The sequence below is a fragment of the Lissotriton helveticus genome, chromosome 1_1 (genome assembly GCF_964261635.1).
Source record: "Lissotriton helveticus chromosome 1_1, aLisHel1.1, whole genome shotgun sequence".
Taxonomy (NCBI): Eukaryota; Metazoa; Chordata; class Amphibia; order Caudata; family Salamandridae; genus Lissotriton; species Lissotriton helveticus.
Window position 1 is genome coordinate 172934957 of NC_136057.1, and position 23600 is coordinate 172958556.

Genomic DNA, 23600 nt, shown 5'->3' on the forward strand with positions numbered 1-23600 from the left:
CAACGGACGAGATCTGGTTCCTCCTTCCTTGTTCACGTAGTGCATGGTCATGGTGTTGTCCATCTTGACAAGCACTTGCGAACCTCCTAAGCGGGGAAGAAAAGCTTGCAGAGCCAGTCTTATTGCTCTGAGCTTCAAAAGGTTGATGTGGAGCCATTGCTCCTGAGGAGACCAATGACCGCTGACATGTAGGTCTTGCATCACTGCTCCCCAACCCTCCAATGACGCGTCCGTTGTTACTACTTGAGGAGACGGGTCGTTTACGAAGGATAGACCTTGGGACAAGTTGTCTTGATCAGCCCACCATAAGGCCGCTTCCCTCATCATTGGAGTGACAGTCACCTTGTCCTCGAACGATCCGTGAACCTGTTTCCATTGGTTGGCGATTTGCTCCTGCAGAGGACGCATCCTCAGTCTGCAGTGAGGAATCAGGGGAATACATAATGAAATTACCCCCAGCAGAGATTTGTAGCGGCGTACTGAAAGACACCTTCTTCCTTGTAAGTCCCGAGCCAAGGTTTGTAGTTTCTTCCTCCTTTCCAGGATTGGAAAGGCTTTCGAGAGCTTTAAATCCAGAATGGCTCCCAAGAAACGCGCTTTTCTGGACGGGACTAGGAATGACTTTTCCTTGTTTAAAGTGAGTCCCAGATTTTGAAACAAGTTTGTACAGGCCCGAACAGCGTCCCGCGCTGCTTCCCTGGACGGGGCCTTCAGGAACCAATCGTCCAGGTAGGGGAAGACTTGAAAATGGTTTCTTCGCAGGAATGCCGCTACAGGCGCCAGCACCTTTGTGAAAATCCTCGGAGCTGAGCGCAGACCAAAGGGTAAAACCCTGAATTAAAAGTGGCTCTTGGCTACTGTGAATCATAGAAACCTTCTGTGTGCTTGGTGAATCGGGACATGGAAGTACGCGTCCTCGAGGGCGAGCGTGGCCATGAAATCCCCTGGACTGATGAGCCGTAAGATGTCTTGGAGAGAGACCATCCGGAAGGACAGGGAGATGAGATAGGTGTTGAGCTCCCTGAGATCTAAAATGGGGCGCCATTTCTCCAGCGTCTTCTTTACCAGGAAGAACCTGGAATAGAATCCCTGTCCCTTTTGATTGGAGGGGACCGGCTCTATCGCTCCCTTCCGGAGCATCTGTTGGACTTCAAGCCGCAGGAGACGCAGGCGTTTCGATGGAATGGCTGCAGGGGGCCCTGGTGGAGGGACTTGCGTAAATTCCAAGGTATGTCCTTTCCGAATGATGTTGAGCACCCAACGGTCCGATGTTATTTTGGACCAGTTCTGAAGGTATTTGGTTACCCTGCCTCCAACTGATGATTTCTTGGAGGAGTGTCCAGTAGGAAGAGCCAGGAGGCCGCTATTGGCGCTTGGACGTATCCCGTCCTCGGCTAGCCTAATTCCCCTTATTGTAAGGCCTGGAGTAGTTAGAAGATTGGCCTTGTCTGTGTTGATAAGGCTGGCGGTACTGCTGGGACCCTGAGCCAGTGGATGAATAACGCTGCTGTTGATAGGATCCCCTGTAGTTATTACCTCTGCCTCTGGAACCCTTAAAAGGAGACTTGCGGTATTGAAGGGTACCCAAGGATCTGGCAGTGTCCGTGTCCTTTTTGATCTCCTGAAGAGTGTCATCGATTAGCTTTCCAAATAGTGCTTCCCCATCAAAGGGAAGATCTAGGACTTTGTTTTGAATCTCCGGTCGAAACCAGGTAGCCTTCAGCCACCCTTGGCGACAGAGGACTGCAGCCCCAGCCAAGGAACGAAACGCTGTCGTTGCAATGTCCATGGCACAGTCAATGATCTCCATTGACGTCGCCTCTCCCTCTTGCAAGATCTTTTTTGCCTCTGATGTCGATTCTGGAGGCAGCTGGTCCAGGAACGGAGCAATCACACCAAAGCTGGCAGTCGTATCTGCCCAATATCGCCAGGGCATTGGCAGCTCGCACCAGAACACTCACCATCGACGAGAATCTTTTCCCAGCGTTATCCAATCTCTGCCCTTCCTTGTCCGGAGGAGTTGTTAAGGGAGCAGAGGGGTTGTGGGATTTCCTTTGCGCTGCCTGCGAAATAACTGAATCTGGTTTGGGATGGCCCGTTAAGGCCGCCGGCCCATCGTCAGGTGCTCTGTATTTCTTATCCAGAGGCGGTAGCACAGGGACCACCGTCGCTGGGTTCTTCATAGCCTTCAGGCCTTCCTTCCACAGATGATCCACTATAGGTATGGATCTTGTTGTCTTTCTGTAGGGTTCCTTGAAGTCGTACAAGAAACAATCCGTGGCCACCGCAGGCATAGCCAATTTGAACCTGCCAGCTGCTCTTTTCATCAGCTGATGGAAACCTCCTATGTCCGCTGGCGGGGAATCTACTGGATCCGGGACTGGAGATGAAGGATCTGGAATGATGTATTCATCCCATTCAGTTGTATGTACAGAGTCATGATCCGAATTTTGATCCTCATCCGAGGAATCATCATGGGCATCTGCCGGCCTGGAAGGATCATGCGGAAAGGATGTCTGAGGCTGAGGGGACACCTGAGCATGTAATCCAGGATTAGCCGTTGAGGCAGAAGCCAAGACAGGCGTTGCAGGCGCTGCCTGAACCAGAATTGGCCTAGTAGCTTTAGACTTGTAGTCCTGCAGCATCCTATGCAGGTCCTGTAGGAATGAAGATGGTACTGTAACCATATCCTGCCCAGAATAATGTTGTGACTGGGCTGCCTGATGATGTCCACCATCCTCCTGATCATATCCCCCTTCAGAGTCCGTCTCTTGACATTTGACCAGAAGTTGAGAGGGACTATTGGCATAAGAGTCCTGGTCATCCTCATACGACTCCCCTTCCTCCAAGAGCAAAGATGGTGGCAAGGGGGTCACTCTCCTAGGAGGTGTCATCTCCGGCGTTATTCTTGTCACTGAAATTGTAATTCTTTTTTCAGATGACAATATCGTCGACGGTTCCGTCGACGATGGTTGCACACTTGTCGACGAGATTGGTGTCGTCGATGTCGTCGACAATGAAACTGTCGACGATCCAGCTGTCGTCGTCGTCGATACTCTCGACGACCCCCTCGTCGACGTCATTATCGTCGTTGACGCTGTCACTCTCGTCGCTGTGGTACTCGTCGACGCCTTCGTCGACAACAGCGTCGTCGGCAAACTTCCCGTTGCGGCTGATGAACCTGCCGTCAACGCTTCCTTCTTCGACGATGATCCCTTCGTTGAAAAATCCCCCTTTTATTTCGTCTTTAATTTCTTCGTCGACGGAAACTCCGCCGTCGACGCCTTCGTCGTCGAGGACTTGGAACTCCTCTCAGAAGACTGGGAAGAGGGTTTCTTGAAGGCTGGGTCAGTCTTCGCACCCTTGGAAGGCATAGATGATCCTAGCCTCTCCTTTTCACCGTGGTGAGGAGATTCGCTTGGACCCAGGCTCTCAGACTCTCTGGGGGTCTTTTTTGAGGCCTTAGAGGGATGTTCCTTAGAAGGATAAGGGGAACCCCTACCCCTTTTGACAGACCTTCTAGATGGCACAGCTGATGATGACTCCTCACTGTCACTGGAAACTCCATGTTTCCTCTCCTTCTGTTTCTGAAGCCAGGTCAAAAGTCTACCAGCACGATCCCGGAGGGTCTTGGTAGAGAAAGTGCAGCAAATCTTACAGTCCTCCGCTTTATGATTCGGATAAAGGCAATAGATACAATTCTTATGCCTATCTTCCACAAACAATCTTTTCTTGCCACAGGTGGAGCAGGGCTTGAAAAGGGCCTTCTTCTTATCCTTGTCAGCCATCCTTAAACAATCCTGTTGAGAAATTCTGAAGAAAATTTGAAGAAAATCCTTTGAATAGAGAAGAAATGAGCAGAGCTCAAAGGAGACTCCCTAAGCACAACGTGCAGTAGAAAATCTGAGGCTCTGAGATTCTGTCAGGAGGGTTCTAAGGGGTGAGGCACTTCTGATTGGCTGATGCCTAAGTTTGGTCTCTTTTACAAAAAGAGGGTGATATGCTACCAAAGGGAATGAGGCCTAGGCCTTTTTAGGTCTCGCCGCATTGAGCTTGCGAGATATATTGGGGCTTAACCAGAGCTTAACCATCGGGCGATTTCATGCAGTTCACGTGAACACAAGGATGCCCATTCTCGCCACATGCACTTTTTTAAGTTCTTTCATTGGCTCTTCACTTTAAGTCCTCCCACCCTCTCCCTGTCTAGCGCGCGCCTCCCCCAGCGTGCGCTCGGCCTCAGGAAGGCATTTCTCCTCCCCTAATTATTCACTTTACTTCACGTTTCTCCTCCCCCCTCCCAACTTTCACTTTCACGGCCGTATCTCGCGTTTTTTTCAACTTGTTCCTATTAACCTGGCTGTTGACATGGGGGGTGATCCGGTTTGCTTGTCGATTAGCTTAATCTCACATTCCCCACTAGACTACACTCTTATTTCTCCCCCTCACATGCACTCAACCGTTGGCTTGAACTGAAGATCTCCGACAAAGAGCGCCCTTGTGGCGCCCGTCAGGCATTGCAGCGCCAGCCTGTCGAGGAGCAAGAGGCCAATGATGAAGCATGACATCTAGCTCGCTGGGTGTGTGAGGCCTCTGAGTTCTAATAAGGGAGCCCTTCGCTCCCTGACTCTACCCACTCTAGGTTGCACACTCCTTCCCTTTATTTCTCCGTTTCTAGACATTCTTGGGGAACTTTGTACTTTCTGTGCTACATGTTTGAATGGACGTGTACACTGGACCCCACTAAATATTGTCCAGAATTGGTCCCCCTTTTGTATTGACTGTTGAGCGTGGGTTGAACTCCCACGGACCCTTCATAGGATACCTACAGTGACAAATTCGCTGTGTGGACCCACGTTTTAGAACCCCCCACGGGCTGCTAGAACAACCACCTCTTCCTCATCGTTTAGCCTAGGGGACATTATACCCCCACCAGGTTTTGATCCTCTAATCATGGAGGACGTGCCTGGTCTCAGCTTCGATGAAGATGCCATAGCCGAGGCTTTGAGATCGACTCCACAACTCCTTGGAGTAGGAGCGGCTACTGCCTCAGGCACCACTAACGACGATTGGACAACACTCACTGCACTGAAAAAAGAATGGCTGAGAATCTCAGTTCATGGGATTATTATGATGGAATATCTGAGGGCCAATATAGCCCCTCAAGGACTCTTAGTGACCATCATGCCAAGGCTCTTCCTTGAAGATGGCCAGTTTAAAGGTGACTGGTGCCAGGTGTCATGGAAGTGCACCAAGGACCTCTTATTTTTAATCGTTAAGACAGCTAAGAGACTTGCAGAGGCGCTGTTGGTCAAAATCACGGCCCTAGAAACAGCTATTAGGGGCACTTTAACCAAAACTCCCTTCAATACCAAGCTGACAGAAATCAACCAAGAAATCTCTGACAATCAAGATTTTCTAATCAAACAAAAGATGACGAAACTCCAAAAGGATTTAGATAAATTTGACAAAATGAAGGTTTATCCATACCTTAAGGAGGGTTACTCCAACAAGAAGAATAGCTACTCCTCTGATGACAATTCAGACAATGGTAGCCGGAGGGGCTCCTCAGGCAGTGATTCTAGTGGCGGTAATCCCACCAATAACACCCGCAACCAGCGACGCCAGAACTGGAACCAGGGTTTCAACCAGGGACAGATGTTTCAAAGACCACCTCCCCAAATGCTACCACCTTGGCAATATCCTTTTTACCCTCAGGGACCACCTCAGTTCTTTCCTATGAATCCTCCTTTTCACGACAGAGGTTGGGACAGAGGAAGAGGGCGCAGGCGAGGAGGTCAGAAAGGGGTACAGTGGCAGGATCAGTCGACAGCATCAACATCTGTAGAGACCAGGAGCACAACCAGAGGGAAGAGAGCCTGATAGTTAATCTGTCTACTAGAGCCCTCACACCCGTTGAGATCAGAGTGCTGGAAAAAGGGTTGGGCTTTGTCCCAACCCCCATCCCAGATAAATTCCAGGAAATGTGTGAGGTCAAGCAACTCTTCAGAAAGGTACGACTCCGTTCCTTTTTCAATGACAAACCAGACCAAGAAACAATTGACACAGGACTACATAGACCATCCAAATTCACACCAACTGATGGTATGGTCCCTCCTGAAGTTCTGGTCTTTGAAAAAGCGGTCCTTAAGTCTCTTGAGGCTAAACCCAACCTGAGTAGCTTCAACAACCTTAGCCACGCGGAGAGCATGGCTGTGAAATCCCTTGGTAATGACAACACGATTGTCATAAAACAGGCGGACAAAGGGGGAGCCACAGTAATCCAGGACGCCACTGCTTATGATATAGAGTGTAAACGACAACTGGCAAACACTAATCATTATAGGCCACTACCCATAGACCCTACTCCTAGACTCACTACCATGATCACTAGTTTGATTATGGAAGGAGAGGCCAACGAGTGGATAAGTAAAAAGGAGGCAGAATTTCTACTGACTACTGACCCTATCATCCCTTACTTCTACACCCTACCCAAAATACACAAGGGAACAACACCGGTCCCGGGTAGGCCTATTGTATCTGGCATTGGCTCACTCTTGGAACCCCTTTCAAAGTTTTGCGATGTACTCTTCCAACCACTGGTAAAGAGAATCCCATCCTACTTGCAGGACACTAGGGATGTACTATGTCTGATTGAATCTGTTAAGGGGGAAGAGGGCGTCGACCTCCTCCTCACATTGGATGTCGAGGCCCTCTACACAAACATTCCCCAACAGGCAACCCTTGATGCAGTGGAGGACACACTCCGGATGGCAGAGTGGACTTCGCCGACACCCATCCCTTTCAAGAATTTCTTCCAATATGGGTCCCAGCTATACCACCAAATCCGTGGGACATCAATGGGTTCTACCTTTGCCCCCAGCTTAGCATGTATCTACATGGCCACTTTTGAGGATAACATCATTAGATCAGACCTCAACCCGTTTTCTGAGAATATCATTCTCTGGCGCAGGTATATCGATGATATACTTGTCCTGTGGCGGGGGGATCGTGAAAGATGTGATGCCTTCTGCTCTTGGATTAATCTACAGAACACTTTCCTGAAATTCACAGGAACGATTTCAGACACTACTATACCTTTTCTAGACCTGACGATCAGTCTGAACCAAGAGGGACTGAGTACCAGCTTGTACCGAAAAGAGACGGATAAAAACAGTCTTCTTTTATACAGCATCCACCACCCTAAGGCCCTAAAAGATAACCTCCCCTTTGGATAGTTCCTTAGGATACATAGAAATTGTACCACTAGTGCCAACTACAATAAGGAATCTGTCCTTCTTCAGCACAAACTCCAGGATAGAGGTTACCCCACCAAGCTCATTCGGAACTCACGCAAAAGGGCGCTTAACAATCCCAGAGAGGCATTGCTAGAAACACACCCAAAAGAACACGACAATTTGATTACCTGTGTGACCTGCTTTACAAAGAATTCGACCTTCTTCAAAAAAACTGTGAACAGGCACTGGGGGTTATTGAACACAGGGGAGTTAGACATCCCACGACCCCGTTTTGCCTTCAAACGTACATCTAATCTCAAAGATGCCCTCATCCACACACGCCCCAAAAAACGAACCCCCACCGGTCAAAACACTCTCTGGAATCTACCACCGGTGGTGGGCCACTACCAATGTGGGGGATGTGTTGTGTGTCCTCAGACAATCCAATGCAAAGACATAAAACTGTCTGACACTTTCACCTGGCACCTAAACAGGCATACAAACTGCAACAGTCTCCGTTGCATCTACATGCTCATCTGCCCCTGTGGTAAACAGTATGTTGGCATGACGATGAGACAGGTCAAGCTAAGAATAATGGAACATAAGAGCAACATCCGGTGTTCCAAAACACATACACGCCTTTATGATCATTACTTGCAACACAACCATCATGCTGACAGTATCAAGTGGGTGGTACTTGAATCACACCCCTCGATCACACAACAAGCACTGTTCAGAATTGAGCAACGGTGGGTCCACCGCTTACAGTTAGACACCCTTGGCCTTAACGACTCGGTCCCATGGGCATCCCTGACTAACTAGGGATGATTGCCTCACTACCCTCCACTGGCATCCCAAAACCCCATTTCTTCCCCTCTCCCTCCCCCCCCCCTCCCCACCCCCCCGCCATCCGGGTCTCCAGATTGACAGTGATGATACCCCTGAGACATCACCACCAATCAACACTGACCCTTCTCTGTTTACCCCATCATGATTTGGATTACACTCACTCCTGAATTAGGGGTGACTGTACGCTCGAAATTCTGTGCAATTTGATCTTCCTTGCCCTGCAGCGTCAGTGCCATTTCCATTGCTCTATTTGGGACGCTATTTCCACCCTTCCAAGATGGCCGCTGTGATCCCTTCCAGTGCTAGCCCTCATTGTCAGTCTTTGCCACTGCGTGCCTTGTCAGACCGGATCCCTATACATTCTCCGGTTGACACCTACGCTCCGATTTTGCGTGTAACGCACTCTTATCTCTGTGCGCTCATTCTTTGCTTGACCTGGTACGTCGTTGCTGCCAACATTGCCTTTCCTGGAGGGTTACTTCCCCCACTCCAAGATGGCCGCTATGATACATCTCTGGGATAGTCCATGCGTGTGTACTCTGTCCACGCGTGCGCAGTTAGCCTGTTTTCCAAACCACGCCCTCCCCGCCTGGCCGCCGAAGTGGAGTGTCGGACAGCATATAACCCTGACACACCGGCACTGCCGTGACCAGCTGTTCCGCGCCTGAGTTCGAGCGCTTCGCGTGTGGGTAGGTTTGCAAGCCAGGGGCTGCACTGCCAACAGGTAAGAGTACACTGCTTGCTCCATGCCTTCCTCCAACGAGAGCTAATGTTGATCGTTGGTACTGGCCGACACGGACCACTAGTCGGTGTTTACAATGTTTGGCGAGTCTTTAGAGCAGATGCCCTGGCCTCGCTGACCCGCTCCGGACTGGGTGGGTGCGTGCGGCCGGGATGAGGTTGTACGCCGGGGGCACTCTAGTATGTGCTTCTCGATGGTTACGGACCGACAGTCCTTGAGTACACTGCTCTCGGTGGACACGGTTGCCGTGGTGGCGTGCCCTTGTTGCGTGCATACTGATATTTGGGGCCGCACTGCACGCTTCCTTCACCCCAGGGGGGTCTAGTGGGCTGGTACCTGGCTCTGAATGCCCCGGATGTCGGGCACTGGTTTTTGGCGGTGCCTCCGCCTGACCACCCGATAATGTGGAGCTCCCACAGCCGTATCATGCACACTGGCCCTCTCATTCCTTTAAATAACTACCTTGAACCAGTGTGTTTGTGTTTTTGTTTTTTTGATTATTGTTCCCCCTCAGGGTACTTTCCCTCTTGTGCTGCCCCACGGGAACAGACTGCGAGGCCCACTAGGGACTTCCATTAGGGTAAGCATCAGCCTATATTCAGTTGTTTGTGTTGTTGCCATCGTCAATAATTTTACAATCTATCCTGCGAAGGCCCTATTTTCTGATAGGGACTCTGCTTTTTAATCCCCCTTTGGAGTGTGTATATATTTTCACAAGAAAGATTTAAGTGTGACCTACCTCTGGATGAGTTGGTGGTGCCAGTATGAACTTTGTGGTCAATCTTCTCATATCCTTTTTTTATAGGTTTACCCTTCAATGCAGAACCTCTTGGCCTGCCCCTTTACAGACTCTGAGAGGTTGTATCGCTTCTTTTTCACTTGTATATTGTTCACTGTGTAGTACTTACTGTTTTAGGTCCTGAAGAATTGCGTTATTAAGCAAGAAACATGTCGACCTGATTTGAGGGTCGAGGTAGTTTCCCTGTGCCCGCTACAGCCTCTATCTCCCCTCCCACCTTTTATTCAAGGGAATCAGTCACGCCAATAAAAATCTTTGTGAATTGATTCACCTTTTTTAATCTCACATTCCCCACTAGACTACACTCTTATTTCTCCCCCTCACATGCACTCAACCGTTGGCTTGAACTGAAGATCTCCGACAAAGAGCGCCCTTGTGGCGCCCGTCAGGCATTGCAGTGCCAGCCTGTCGAGGAGCAAGAGGCCAATGATGAAGCATGACATCTAGCTCGCTGGGTGTGTGAGGCCTCTGAGTTCTAATAAGGGAGCCCTTCGCTCCCTGACTCTACCCACTCTAGGTTGCACACTCCTTCCCTTTATTTCTCCGTTTCTAGACATTCTTGGGGAACTTTGTACTTTCTGTGCTACAGATTCGCTTGTGTGCTCATAGTGAAGCCCATCCACGAAACATGCAATTTGGCAGCGGACAAGGATCACAATTCCCTTAACCTTTCAAGACAAACATACTTCACTTGGGCTTGCTTTCTTACTGCTATTCCTCCCATTTGTATGTCCCGTGTGTATTTAATTCATATACTCTATTTGCTTTCATCAAAGTGGTTGGGTGCTTTTTCTCTACTTTTGTATCTCATTCGTGCCATATTGTGAGTTCTGTTCCCTGGAACCCTTTTGTGTTGTTAACTTTCTGTGTGCTGTACGCACGCGCTTTTCCCACCACAGGCACCATCTGCGTCCACATCAAAGCAATCAGACTCCCTCCCACTGGCTTCTGAAGCTTCCCCCAGCATGCGCTTGCTCGGCCTCGGGCATTTCTTCTCCCCTAATTATTCACTGCCCACGGCCGGCCAGCGGCACTTTCTGTCTCGCATTTCTCCCCCCCCCCCCTCCCCTGCTTCACATGAACGCTTGTTCTCAAGGCTGTTTCTTGGTTGTCCAATAATATGTCCATGTCAGTAATGAAGGATGAACATAGAGAAGTTCGTTCCCGAAATCCATGCCATGCATCTTTGGCCTTAACGTTTCTTTAAAATATTTACACCGTTTTACGTACACTGCTTCTCGTATTCTGCAATGTACTGCATCAAGGATATAAAGTAAAAATGTTCCCAAATTGTATCCGTTCTACACGTTTGCACTGTACCAATCTCTTCAACAAAAGCCAAACCTCTCGGCTTTGCTCGTTTGAAATGACCCCCCTCCTGACTGGATACTAAAATAATTCCTTGTTCTGCATTATCAAATCACTCTTTGTTCGGAAGACATCGGTTGCAGCGCTCGCCTTTTGTATAAATCATTGTTATAATGTTTCTTAGTTAAGTTGGTTCAATTTAAGCCAACAAAAACTGCAAGTCCCAGAATTCATTGATTTGTTTAATGCAACTCAGAGCACGTGGTATTATGCCCCCGTCATATTGTTCAGGCACCTTGCCATGGTTGGATTCCTGTGAATCCCGAACCTTTTAATGGAGGCAAGGGCTCTCCTTGTGTAAAGCCTCTCTCTATGCCTCCACGCTTGCCTTGCAAACATCAGATGACGTGTTAACAGACATCCACAGCAACGAGCATGTTCTCTAGTAGCAGCACGCAAGAGTAATTAACATCTAGGGATTTACCAGCTGATATCATCCTGTACTTACACTTGCTTGTCTTTTTACCATCTGCTTACATCACTGTGCACCTTGCCAGGGATTCGATTTTAGCCCTACAATGCTGGCTTCTGAGTATTGTATTCATTTTTCCTATTAACCTGGCTATTGACATGGGGTGATCCGGTTTGCTTGTCGATTCGCTTGTGTGCTCATAGTGAAGCCCATCCACGAAACATGCTAATTTGGCAGCGGACAAGGATCACAATTCTGTCCATTCCCTTAACCTTTCAAGACAAACATACTTCACTTGGGCTTGCTTTCTTACTGCTATTCCTCCCATTTGTATGTCCCGTGTGTATTTAATTCATATACTCGAATTGCTTTCATCAAAGTGGTTGGGTGCTTTTTCTCTACTTTTGTATCTCATTCGTGCCATATTGTGAGTTCTGGTCCCTGGAACCCTCTTGTGTTGTTAACTTTCTGTATGCTGTACTTATGAGTCCATATGCCACCTGGAAAGTCCTCATTGATTTTCCATGCCCTCTGTTAGACTCGTTTTTTGTGCCTTTCTGCCCCCTGTTATACTTGTTTTTTGTGCCTTTCTGCCCTTTGCATCACCACATCATCACTCAGCGCAACCACAGCATCACTCAGCGCAACCACAGCATCACTCAGCACAACCACAGCATCACTCACCACCCCCACAGCACCACTCAGCACCACCACAGCATCACTCAGCACCACCACAGCATCACTCAGCACCACCACAGCACCACCACAGCACCACTCAGCACCACCCCAGCATCACTCAGTGCCATCCCAGCATCACTCAGCGCCACCACAGCACCACTCAGCATCACCAGGTCATCACTCAGCGCTACCCCAGCATCACTCAGCACCACCACATTATCACTCAGCGCCACCACATTATCACTCAGCACCACCACAGCACCACTCAGCACCACCACAGCATCACTCAGCACCACCACAGCATCACTCAGCACCACCACAGCATCACTCAGCACCACCACAGCATCACTCAGCACCACCACAGCACCACTCAGCACCACCACAGCACCACTCAGCACCACCACAGCACCACTCAGCACCACCACAGCATCACTCAGCACCACCACAGCATCACTCAGCACCACCACAGCATCACTCAGCACCACCACAGCATCACTCAGCACCACCACATTATCACTCAGCACCACCACAGCACCACTTGTTCAAATATGTTCCCTCAATGTTTCAAGCTTTATTACAAATGTCACAAAAAGATGTTAAATAATGCTATAGGTGTCACATTTGCAAATTCTATAAATATTGGCATTTACAATAACAAAATTAATACATTTGCAATTATAAAAACATACACATAACTTAAAAAATTATTACATTTACAAGACCAATAGCTCCAACTTTTCTAATGCGAGACCTATTGCATTTCCAATGCTTGTTCTTTCTCTTTTGTACCTATTGCTATGGTATTTTTGTTACCGAGACTCCCATTCCGACGACGGGGAATGATACAAAAGCATGGGAATCTATGAAAGTTCCAATACTGGGGCAAAGCTATTTCTCCTCGTCCTTTGGCACATTCCCAGGTTTACAACGCAGTTATTACATCGCACTACCTTTACATAGGAGTCATTACATCGCAACATCCTTTACATCACATGCCATTACATTGCATGTCACTACAACGCATGCCATTACAATGCATGTTACTACAATACAGGCATTACATCCCAAGTCATTACAACGCATACCATTACAACGCATAGTACCCTTACACTATCCGACAATTACCCTACTGTTGCACTCACTGGATTTAGAATACTAGTTTTTACCCCTACACTATCCAACACTTACCCTACTGTTGCACTCATTGGAGTTAGATTAGTAATTATTACCCCTATACTATCCAACACTTATCTTAAATGCAATGTAACGGTATGCATTGTAATGGTATGCGTTGTAAAGGTACAATGCGCTGTAATGGAATGTGTTGTAAAGGTAGTTTCTGAAAATGCGATCTAATGGCATGCTATGTAAAAGAATGCATTGTAAAGGATGCTGCGATGTAAAAACTGCATTGTAAAGGCATGCATTGTAAATGTATGCATTGTAACGTCATATATTTATGCATGGCGTTGTATGGGAAAACCCAGAGCAACGCCCATGGAACGCCTACTCAGGGCAGAGAAGTGCAATGCAGAGATTTGTACTGCATTGCGCTAGTCCAGATTTATGAGGCCACTCAGAGCCATGCAAAGTAGCTTTACGTGGCTTCATAAATCTGACTTAGAGGTTTGCGTCGCGCATGTACCACAAGCATGACACAAACCTCCTATAAACATGCCCCTTAATGCCTTTGTATCAGCTCAGATTATTTACTGTAATTCAGTAGGTCCTGACTTGCCAGTGGATCAGATTCAAAGATTAAAGTTAATTCAGACATTTGCTGCCAGACTGGGTCTGAAACTCTCCTTGAGACCTTATTTCTCCGCTGATCAACACTGGCTTCCTGTTAAGGAGAGGATATTTTTTTCTAATACTATTTGCTGCATGAGGGTGTCTACTCCCCTGAGTCATCTCCCTGAACTGGGGTGGCGGAGTGAGCTAAAGAATGATGATGGATTGAACCCAGATCAGTTGACTGGGGGTGAGTGCTTGCAATGTTCAACACTCTGTCCATCATCCCCTTTGGTTTTGCTTTGTTCGCCCTAAGTTGGCAGGGTATGCCCAGACGTGTGTCCCTAGCTCACTTTGCCACTGGATTCAAGCTAGCCTGGCTGATGACGGCTGATTAGCCAGAAACAGGTCCCAGGATGCTTGTCTCCGGTCCAGGGAAGCCATGGCTTGGCAGTTCGGGCTGGACTGTTCCCATGAGGCACAGGGTCAGACTGATTTTTATATGGCCATGTCTGAACTGGGGTGGCGGAGTGAGCTAAAGAATGATGATGGATTAAACCCAGATCAGTTGACTGGGGGTGAGTGCTTGCAATGTTCAACACTCCATCCATCATCCCCTTTGGTTTTATCTCAGGAATGTCAGCAGTTCTAATGGTAAAGTCCCAATTGATTGCTCAGGTCACAAACCACATTTCTCGTTTGTTCCCAGATTTTACCAAAAAACAATTGGAGAGATGGCTTTTTTTTTTACAGTTGCAGCTCAAAAATGGTTGTATGTTTTTGGTGTATGTCCTCTCTTTCCCTCGCAGGCTCTGCCTTTGTGGTAATCTTTTTCTAGGTTTTATCAGCGTCTTGACACACTTGTTGGGTGGTCATAGCGCTTTATAAATTCCAAATTGAAATACAAGTTCAAGTGAACAAAGCCTAGTAGATATTTGTTTTTGGTAGTGGGCAGAAGCCCAGTTTGCTATTAGTGGTCCTGTTCTTTTTACATTCTTGACTGGCAAAGACAGATTCACAGGGTTCCAGGTTTAATGCCCTGATGCCCAGATCCAGGCAGAAGGGCATTAACTCCTGCTTAGAGTGAGAAGCAGGAGACAGGCATATTAGTGGCAGGTTCAGGAACATATGTCCGTCATTCCCTTGCATTTGAAGTCAATGTTGAATTGATGCATTACTGTCTCACTGGTGAGATCTGGGTCCAATTAACCCTGGGCGAAGCACTACGCTACGCTCGCGGAGTTTGCGAAGTTTTCGCAACTTCGCACTACGCGAGCTGCACGTAGCACAGTGCGAACATGCGTAGTGCAGCGTAGCGTAGCGGTCATTTTTTGCTTGTTCGCGGTCCTGAACGTCATGTTCGCGACCGCGAGCAAGCAAAATGACATCCCGGCGAGATTCTCAACGCGAGGAGGTCAGGTTTCTCATTGTGAGTGGTTGCGCATGCTCGCGACCCCTCTCAATGAAAAACTACCTGTTCGCGTTGAGAAAGCTGCCGCTCGAGTAATAATCTACTCGAGCAGCAGAAAACTACAGCTCGCACTGTGCAAGATGCCGTTTTCAATGCTTGCACAGTGCCGAATGCTTGTCCGCACTGTGCAATCATTGAAAACGCATCTTGCACAGTGCGAACATGCTAATACGCAGCTCGCGTAGTGCTACGTGAAGTTCGCGTAGTGCGAAGTGCACTTTGCGTAGCGCTACTATGCGAACTACGCCCAGGGTTAGGTCCAATGCCTTACTTAACTTCCTGAACAAAACAAAGCAAACGGTCGGTGGTAGCGACAGTGCTTACAAATTGAACACTGACTTTTCTTACCTGTCTCTGATCTTGCAATGTGATCTATGTATGAATAGGGTTCCTCTCAAAATCTCCAGTTGCAACTAGTCACAGAATAACCTGCCTACTGAATATTAATTAGGCAGTTTGCTATTTGTGATCCCGTTTGGTGGTTGAAGACACAAAGAAACCAACATGCAAGGAACAACAGAACACTGTCTTTGTGGTTTCATACAAAACGGAAAACGAACTTCCTTTTTTAAGTAGCTAAAGCAACTGAGTTCCTTACAGGAATAAGTGCTGCTATGAAAAAAGTAATCTATTGAGGAAAACTTCAGAGGTGCAGGCAGTGGTACCAAGTGTCTGCAAGTCATTTTACTGCCTCCTTTGAGGTGTAAGTAACCGATTAATTGGTCACAAACCATCAGTGGCTTCAACAATGAATCGCAATTCCTTTATAATTGCAGTTTGGTGGGTCGATGAATTAATTTTCTGAAAGGATTTTGCGAATTGCAAAATGGGTTTTAAGTATATACCTAAAAGTCATTTTGTGGTTTGAATCACAGGGTTTGCGGTCGCAAAGTGGCTTTATACATCCGAACTCTGGTCTATACGGTGTAAGACTCACAAATCTAAAATCACTACATTTCCAATTATCTTATGTGATGCCCGTAGTGAAACCTGACCAGAATTTAAAGTTCGATATCTTACCTCATCTCAATCTGCCTGTGTTCCTTCAAAGGAGATTTCCTTTCATCTGATTCCTTAACATATAAAGTTAAGCGAAGATCTTCCCCTTGTATCTTTCTCAAATTAATTCTCTTGAATATGTTAGGACATAGCGTACACCAGTATCATTTGAGTCGGTGGTTGCAAATGTGGTCCACCAGCACTCATTTTTGGGGACCGGCACTTGTTTTTCTTCAACAAACTTTGACTGAGAGAAAGAGAGAGAAAAACAAAAAAGGAGGAAAGAAGAAGCAAGAGAAAGACAGGAAAATATTAACAAAGGGAGAAAAGATGCAAAACAACTTGCAAGAGTAAGGTAAACAGACAGGGAATGCCTAGTGGTGGTTTAAAGAGGCACGAGGTGGAATTAAGATTATACAGCCTTGGTTTTTGGCACCCCTACCTTCGATAGTGCCAGCTGCTGGCTTCTAAACAATTGTTTGGGACTGGCACTTTTAAAAAAAACGCTGCCTCCTTACAATGTCCCATACGAAAATTATATTGAATGAATTTTTTTTTAAATCCCATTAATCTGCTGTTAGGGTTGTCCCTGCCTCAAGACCCCATTCCGTATGCTATTACGTTACACATACAAGTAAACAGATACATACTCTCTTATCGTGACTTCGTATAAGCAGAAGTTGGAAACTGGCCATTTTTTTAGTCTAAAAAACACAGCCCGCAGCACATGGTCATCAAACCTGTAGTTTAGCCACTATTCTGATGCAAACCGCTTTTAAACCACTTTTCTAAAGCACGAAACACGGAAGTACTAAATATGTTTTTTTAACTTAAATACATTTGATTGTGAGCAACACTTCAAAGGTAAAGAGATCCTTCAAACAGGGCCGGCTCTAGGGCTGTGCTATCGGTGCCACTGCACTGGGCGCTGACTTGGGGTGGGGTGTCATTTTTACAAGTAATATCGTTTTAAATGCACCAACCTGCGGGTGCGTTCCTGGCCTCTAGCAATAGGCATCAATTAAAACATCAAAATAACTCCTGTGATGTTTTGTGTTCCTTGAAAGAGACTGGAGGTTTGTCTAGTGGAAGTTTTGACTCATCCAAAGGTAGGACAGAGGGTTAAAATGCCTGCTGCTAAGAACATGTACCATGCAGGTAACAGAGTGCATGTAATGTAAATAGGTCAGTGGGTTACTGCTTCTGTAAGAGAGCTCCTTTTGTTACTTGACGTTTGTAACTCAAAATCGTAATATAGAACATTCAGCTATTTGACTAATAATTATCCCCTATACTTTACTGACCTTCAACCTAAATTTTATCTTCCTAACTCTTTCAAATCACAATATAATCTTCTACTTCCCTCTCTTAATCAATATCTCCTCACACTTCCAGCTACCCCCAATCCTCCTATAGCATGCTCTACACTTTTTCCCTTATTAGATACTTCCTCCTCTGCATCTTCTATTTACAAATGTTTATTATCACCCAGTGGCGTCACTGGGGTTGGTGTCACCCGGTGCGGGTAACTCATGGTGTCACCCCCTCACGACTTACCGCATGGACCACCTCTGTCGGAAATGTATGGCGCTAGGTACTGTCTTACTCCCTCTAGCTCCCTCTCTCTGTCTTACTCCCTCTAGGTCCCTCTCCCTCTATCTTACTCCCTCTAGCTCCCTCTCTCTGTCTTGCTCCCTCTAGCTCCATCTCTTACTCCTTCTAGCTCCCTTGCTCTCTGTCTTACTCCCTCTAGCTCCATCTCTCTCTGTCTGACTCCCTCTAGCTCCCTCTCTCTGTCTTACTCCCTCTAGCTCCCGCTCTCTCTCTCTTACTCCCTCTAGCTCCCGCTCTCTCTCTTACTCCCTCTAGCTCCCTCTCTCTCTGTCTTGCTCCCTCTAGCTCCCTCTCTCTGTTTTACTCCCTCTAGCTCCCTCTCTCTCTCTATCTTGCTCCCTCTAGCTCCCTCTCTCTGTCTTACTCCCTCTATCTTCCTCTCTCTCTGTCTTACTCCCTCTAGCTCCCTCTCTCTCGGTCTTACTCTCTAGCTCCCTCTCTCTCTTTGTTACTCCCTCTTGCTCCCTCTCTCTCTGTCTTGCTCTCTCTAGCTCCCTCTCTCTGTATTACTCCCTCTAGCTCCATCTCTTACTCCTTCTAGCTCCCTCGCTCTCTGTCTTACTCCCTCTAGCTCCATCTCTCTCTGTCTGACTCCCTCTAGCTCCCTCTCTCTGTCTTACTCCCTCTAGCTCCCGCTCTCTCTCTCTTACTCCCTCTAGCTCCCGCTCTCTCTCTTACTCCCTCTAGCTCCCTCTCTCTCTGTCTTGCTCCCTCTAGCTCCCTCTCTCTGTTTTACTCCCTCTAGCTCCCTCTCTCTCTGTCTTGCTCCCTCTAGCTCCCTCTCTCGGTCTTACTCCCTCTAGCTTCCTCTCTCTTTGTCTTACTCCCTCTAGCTCCATCTCTCTTACTCCCTCTAGCTCCCTCTCTCTCTCTTACTCCCTCTAGCCCCCTCTCTCTCTGTCTTGCTCACTCTAGCTCTCTCTCTCTCTATCTTACTCCCTCTAGCTCCCTCTCACTCTGTCTTACTCCCTCTAGCTCCCTCTCTCTCTCTTACTCCCTCTAGCTCCCTCTCTGTCTAGTGCCCTCTAGCTCACTCTCTCTCTGTCTTACTCCCTCTAGCTCCCTCTCTCTGTCTAGCTCCCTCTCTCTCTGTATTGCTCCCTCTAGCTCCCTCTGTCTCCCTCTCTCTGTCTTACTCCCTCTAGCTCCCTCTCTCTCTGTCTTACTACCTCTAGCTCCCTCTCTCTGTCTTACTCCCTCTAGTTCCCTCTAGCTCCCTCTCTCTGTCTTACTCCCTCTAGCTCCCTCTGGTTCCCTCTCTCTCTGTCTTACTCCCTCTAGCTCCCTCTCTCTTTGTCTTACTCCCTCTAGCTCCCTCTCCCTCTGTCTTACTCCCTCTAGCTCCCTCTCTCTGTCTTGCTCCCTCTAGCTCCCTCTCTTACTCCTTCTAGCTCCCTCTCTCTCTGTCTTACTCCCTCTAGCTCCCTCTCTGTCTTACTCCCTCTAGCTCCCACTCTCTCTCTCTTACTCCCTCTAGCTCCCGCTCTCTCTCTTACACACTCTAGCTCCCTCTCTCTCTTACTCCCTCTAGCTCCCTCTCTCTCTCTCTTACTCCCTCTAGCTCCCTCTCTCTCTGTCTTGCTCCCTTTAGCTCCCTCTCTCTGTTTTACTCCCTCTAGCTCCCTCTCTCTCTGTCTTACTCCCTCTAGCCCCCTCTCTCTGTCTAACTCCCTCTCTCTGTCTTGCTCCCTCTAGCTCGCTCGGTCTCCCTCTCTCTGTCTTACTCCCTCCAACTCCCCCTCTCTCTGCCTTACTCCATCTAGCTCCCTCTCTCTCTCTGTCTTACTCCCTCTAGCTCCCTCTCTCTGTCTAGCTCCCTCTCTCTCTCTCTTACTCCATCTAGCTCCCTCTCCCTCTGTCTTGCTCCCTCTAGCTCCCTCTCTCTCTATCTTAATCCCTCTAGCTCCCTCTCTCTGTCTAGCTCCCTCTCTCCCTATCTTACTCCCTCTAGCTCCCTCTGTCTCCCTCTCTGTCTTACTCCCTCTAGCTCCCTCTCTCTCTCTCTTACTCCCTCTTGCTCCCTCTCTCTCTGTCTTACTCCCTCTAGCTCCCTCTCTCTGTCTTACTCCCTCTAGCTCCCTCTCTCTCTGTCTTACTCCCTCTAGCTCCCTCTCTCTTACTCCCTCTAGCTCCCTCTCTGTCTTGCTCCCTCTAGCTCCTTCTCTCTCTGTCTTGCTCCGTCTAGCTCCCTCTCTCTGTCTTACTCCCTCTAGCTCCCTCTCTCTCCGTCTTAGTCCCTCTAGCTCCCTCTCTCTCTATCTTACTCCCTCTAGCTCCATCTCTCTGTCTAGCTCCCTCTCTCGCTGTCTTACTCCCTCTAGCTCCCTCTGTCTCCCTCGCTCTCTGTCTTACTCTCTCTAGCTCCCTCTCTCTCTGTCTTACTTCCTCTAGCTACCTGTGTCTCCATCTCTCTGTCTTACTCCCTCTAGCTCCCTCTCTCTCTGTCTTACTCTCTCTAGCTCCCTCTCTCTCTTTGTTACTCCCTCTTGCTCCCTCTCTCTCTGTCTTGCTCTCTCTAGCTCCCTCTCTCTGTATTACTCCCTCTAGCTCCCTCTAGCTCCCTCTGTCTCCCTCTCTCTTTGTCTTACTCCCTCTGTCCCCCCCCCTCTCTCTGTATTACTCCCTCTAGCTCCTTCTGTCTCCCTCTCTCTCTTACTCAACCTGTCTTCCCTGGATTTGTATAAACAAGAGTGCGAGCAACAGGTGGCACTGTCAAGCATTGCAGATCTCCTGCGAGACGCTGGCGAGTGTGAACAGCATGAGGAACACGCTTGCACAGGGAGCGACAGTAAAGGTGAGAGCAGAGGCGAGGCTGCAGTGCAGATTGGTGTCACCCCATGGGTTGGTGTCACCCGGTGCGGGCCGCACCCCCCGCACCCCCCTAGTTACGCCACTGTTATCACCTTCGGAAAGACAGGCATGTTCGCGACTTGCTCAACAGGGTTGAATTTCTGGAGGAACGGGCCGAGGACGCGGAAGGACGGGCGCGAAGGAATAACATCCGATTGGTTGGCGTGCCCGAAAAATGGGAAGGGAGGAACCCAGCGCATCATGTTGAGGAGTGGTCAAGGCGCCTCCTGCCGGAGGGATCACTCTCGCCCTATTTAGTGGTGGAGCGGACGCATAGGGTGCCCACACGGCCCCTCCCTCCGGGCTCTAACCCCCGGCCTTTGATCTTTCGCATACTTAACTACAGAGATCGTGATGCCATTCTGCGCGAGTCCAGGAAATTGGGAGACATTCGCATAGACAATGCTACGGTCATGTTTTTCCCGGATTACACCATCCAAGTACAGCGACAAAGACATTCCTTCCTAGAGGTAAAACGCAGGTTGCGACAAACAGGCCTCAAATACTCCCTCCTCTTCCCGGCGCGCCTACGGGTTGTGGCGCAGGATAAGACGCACTTCTTTACTAACCCCGAGGACGTTGAGGCTTGGCTGGATGGCGGAGTGGAGGAAGCACCTCGCCGAGCGCGAGGCACCGTCACACTGTCGCGCTCCCGGGGGCGGCGGAGGCGACACAGATCACACACACCCCGGAACTCACAAGGCACGCCGACCCGCTCCCCCCCAGCGGAGCAGGTACTGCAGGAGCAACAAGATGCGCTACGAATGGTGGCGGAAATCAGCAGCTCTCCTGCACCATCTTCTGACCCACACGCCAGCCCACGTAATTTCCCCAGCGACGACAAGGCGATCTACGGCCTCCCAGACTCCCAACACTCTGCAGACCCACCTGAAGTCACGACACAGACAGTAGATTTACTTGGCTAACGAGAGACATCCTACGGCTCCTCTCATCCAAATGAAACGACAGCTGCTTCACACACGGACCCCTGGTTGCTGTGAGATGTGAATCGCTTGCTGACACTGGATGGGAGGAGGAGCCCTACTTGTTCCACACGGATTCAGACCGGCAGAGCGCAGTGGGTACTGCTTTACAGACATTTCCAACGCCCAGACCCTGTGAGTATGGCACCATCCTGTCTCTTACTGTAATGACTAGTAGCCTGGTGTTCTTTGACCTGACCTGGTTGGAGGGAGGTATCGCTCCACGGGCTTCCATGTGCTTCCACATCACGAACAGTTGCTTTTCACTTCTGTCATATTCGCCGGTGCCGGGCGAAGCTTGCTAAGGCATCACCCACCCCACCCCGGCCCAGGGCGGGATGTTACTTCTCTTGCTAATATTGTTGTTGAGCTGTTGCTGTGCCACCTACACGTCACCCCCCTAGAACTGTCGAATTAGAAGCTCACTTGAGTGTTTGGACGGCAGCATGTTACGCAGCCGACCTTTTGGTATTCGTTATTGTTCTCCCTCTATTGAACTCTGTGTTTTCCATACTACCCCTACCTCTTGGAATCTGTCTGGGTTGTTCCCCAATGTGCAAGCAGTTGTGTATGGTCTGGGCTGGGGGGGTGCCGTGGGGTCACAGGGAGGCTGCACTCCGGAGATTGGGTTTAGACGCCACATGTACCTTCTACGCCAGTAACGATAATGGCTGAAGTTAAGATATGTACATGGAATGTTAGGGGATTGCATACACCGGCGAGACGCTACCAGATTTACTCCTATCTGACACGGCATAAATTTCACATAGCACTATTGCAGGAAATGCATTTAAACAACACAGAGGTGAGCGCTCTTCTCCGCAGATGGCGCGGACAACTTTATGCCACTGAATATTCCTCCTTTGCCCGCGGAGCGCTCCTGTGGGTCCGACCTGGGACCCCATGGGCGGCTGCGGACGTTCATGTGGACCCTGATGGCAGATATGTGATAGCCCGGGGCAGATTAGATGGTCAACCCGTAGTACTGGCATCAATATATTCCTCAAACACTGACCAGGGTGGTTTCCTTAATCGCCTCTCTACAGTGCTGGCGACCTGGCATGGGGTCCCGTGGATACTGGGGGGTGATTATAATTGCGTCCTTGATGCGACCTTAGATAGGTCTTCCATGCCCCCGACAAACGCACCGACATATGCTGCCACGAAAGCGTTAATTAACTGGGCAACACAGTGGGGGCTGCATGATGCATGGAGGGCACGAAACCCAACCACACGGACTTATTCCTATTGGTCGGGGGCACACGTTCTACATGTTTGGACAGGTTCATGGTCACCACCGATCTGCTTCCGCTAATCACAGATGCGCAATATATGGGCCGCACCCACTCGGACCACAACCCACATACTCTGGCCATCGCATGGGAGCGCCCGCGCCCACCTATCCCCACCTGGCGGCTCCAGCCGGACCTATTGCTAGACGCACCCTTCCGCGAGGCCCTCCTCACACAAGCTGCACAATATTTTGAGAACAATGCTGGCACGGCGTCCTCCCCCCAGATCGAATGGGATGCATTCAAGGTGGTTATCCGGGGACATTGCTTGGGCACACAGGGCTGCATGCGACGACAGCTAGAGGGCGACTTAACGAGACTGGAAACCACATTACTAGCTCATGAACAGGATGCGGTGGGTGGCGCGGGCGACCCTCTGACGGAAGCAAAAACAGAGCACGAACGCCTTCTATAACGTCTGCGTTGTCTCAACTTTGCTGCCCACTCTGCCCTCACACATCGCCAAAGCGACAGACCTGGCAAACTGCTGGCCTGGCTGATTGCACGGGAAGACCGCATGGCCCCGATATCGGCGGTACAAGTGGAAGGGAGGGGGTTACTCTACACGCAACGCCAA

General features: G+C 49.0%; 1 long non-coding RNA gene across 2 annotated transcripts in view; it reads right to left on the minus strand.

Moving 5' to 3' along the window:
• The window catches only part of LOC144782251 (uncharacterized), a 649538-nt gene that overhangs the window by 298009 nt on the left and 327929 nt on the right, over window positions 1-23600 (minus strand). Inside the window, exon 3 of one of the 2 annotated variants that reach the window (XR_013601126.1) lies at window positions 16306-16531. The exons of the other annotated variant lie outside the window; for it this stretch is intronic. This is a non-coding gene — a long non-coding RNA (uncharacterized LOC144782251). The remainder of the gene's footprint in view (window positions 1-16305; window positions 16532-23600) is intronic. 2 annotated transcript variants of the gene reach the window in all.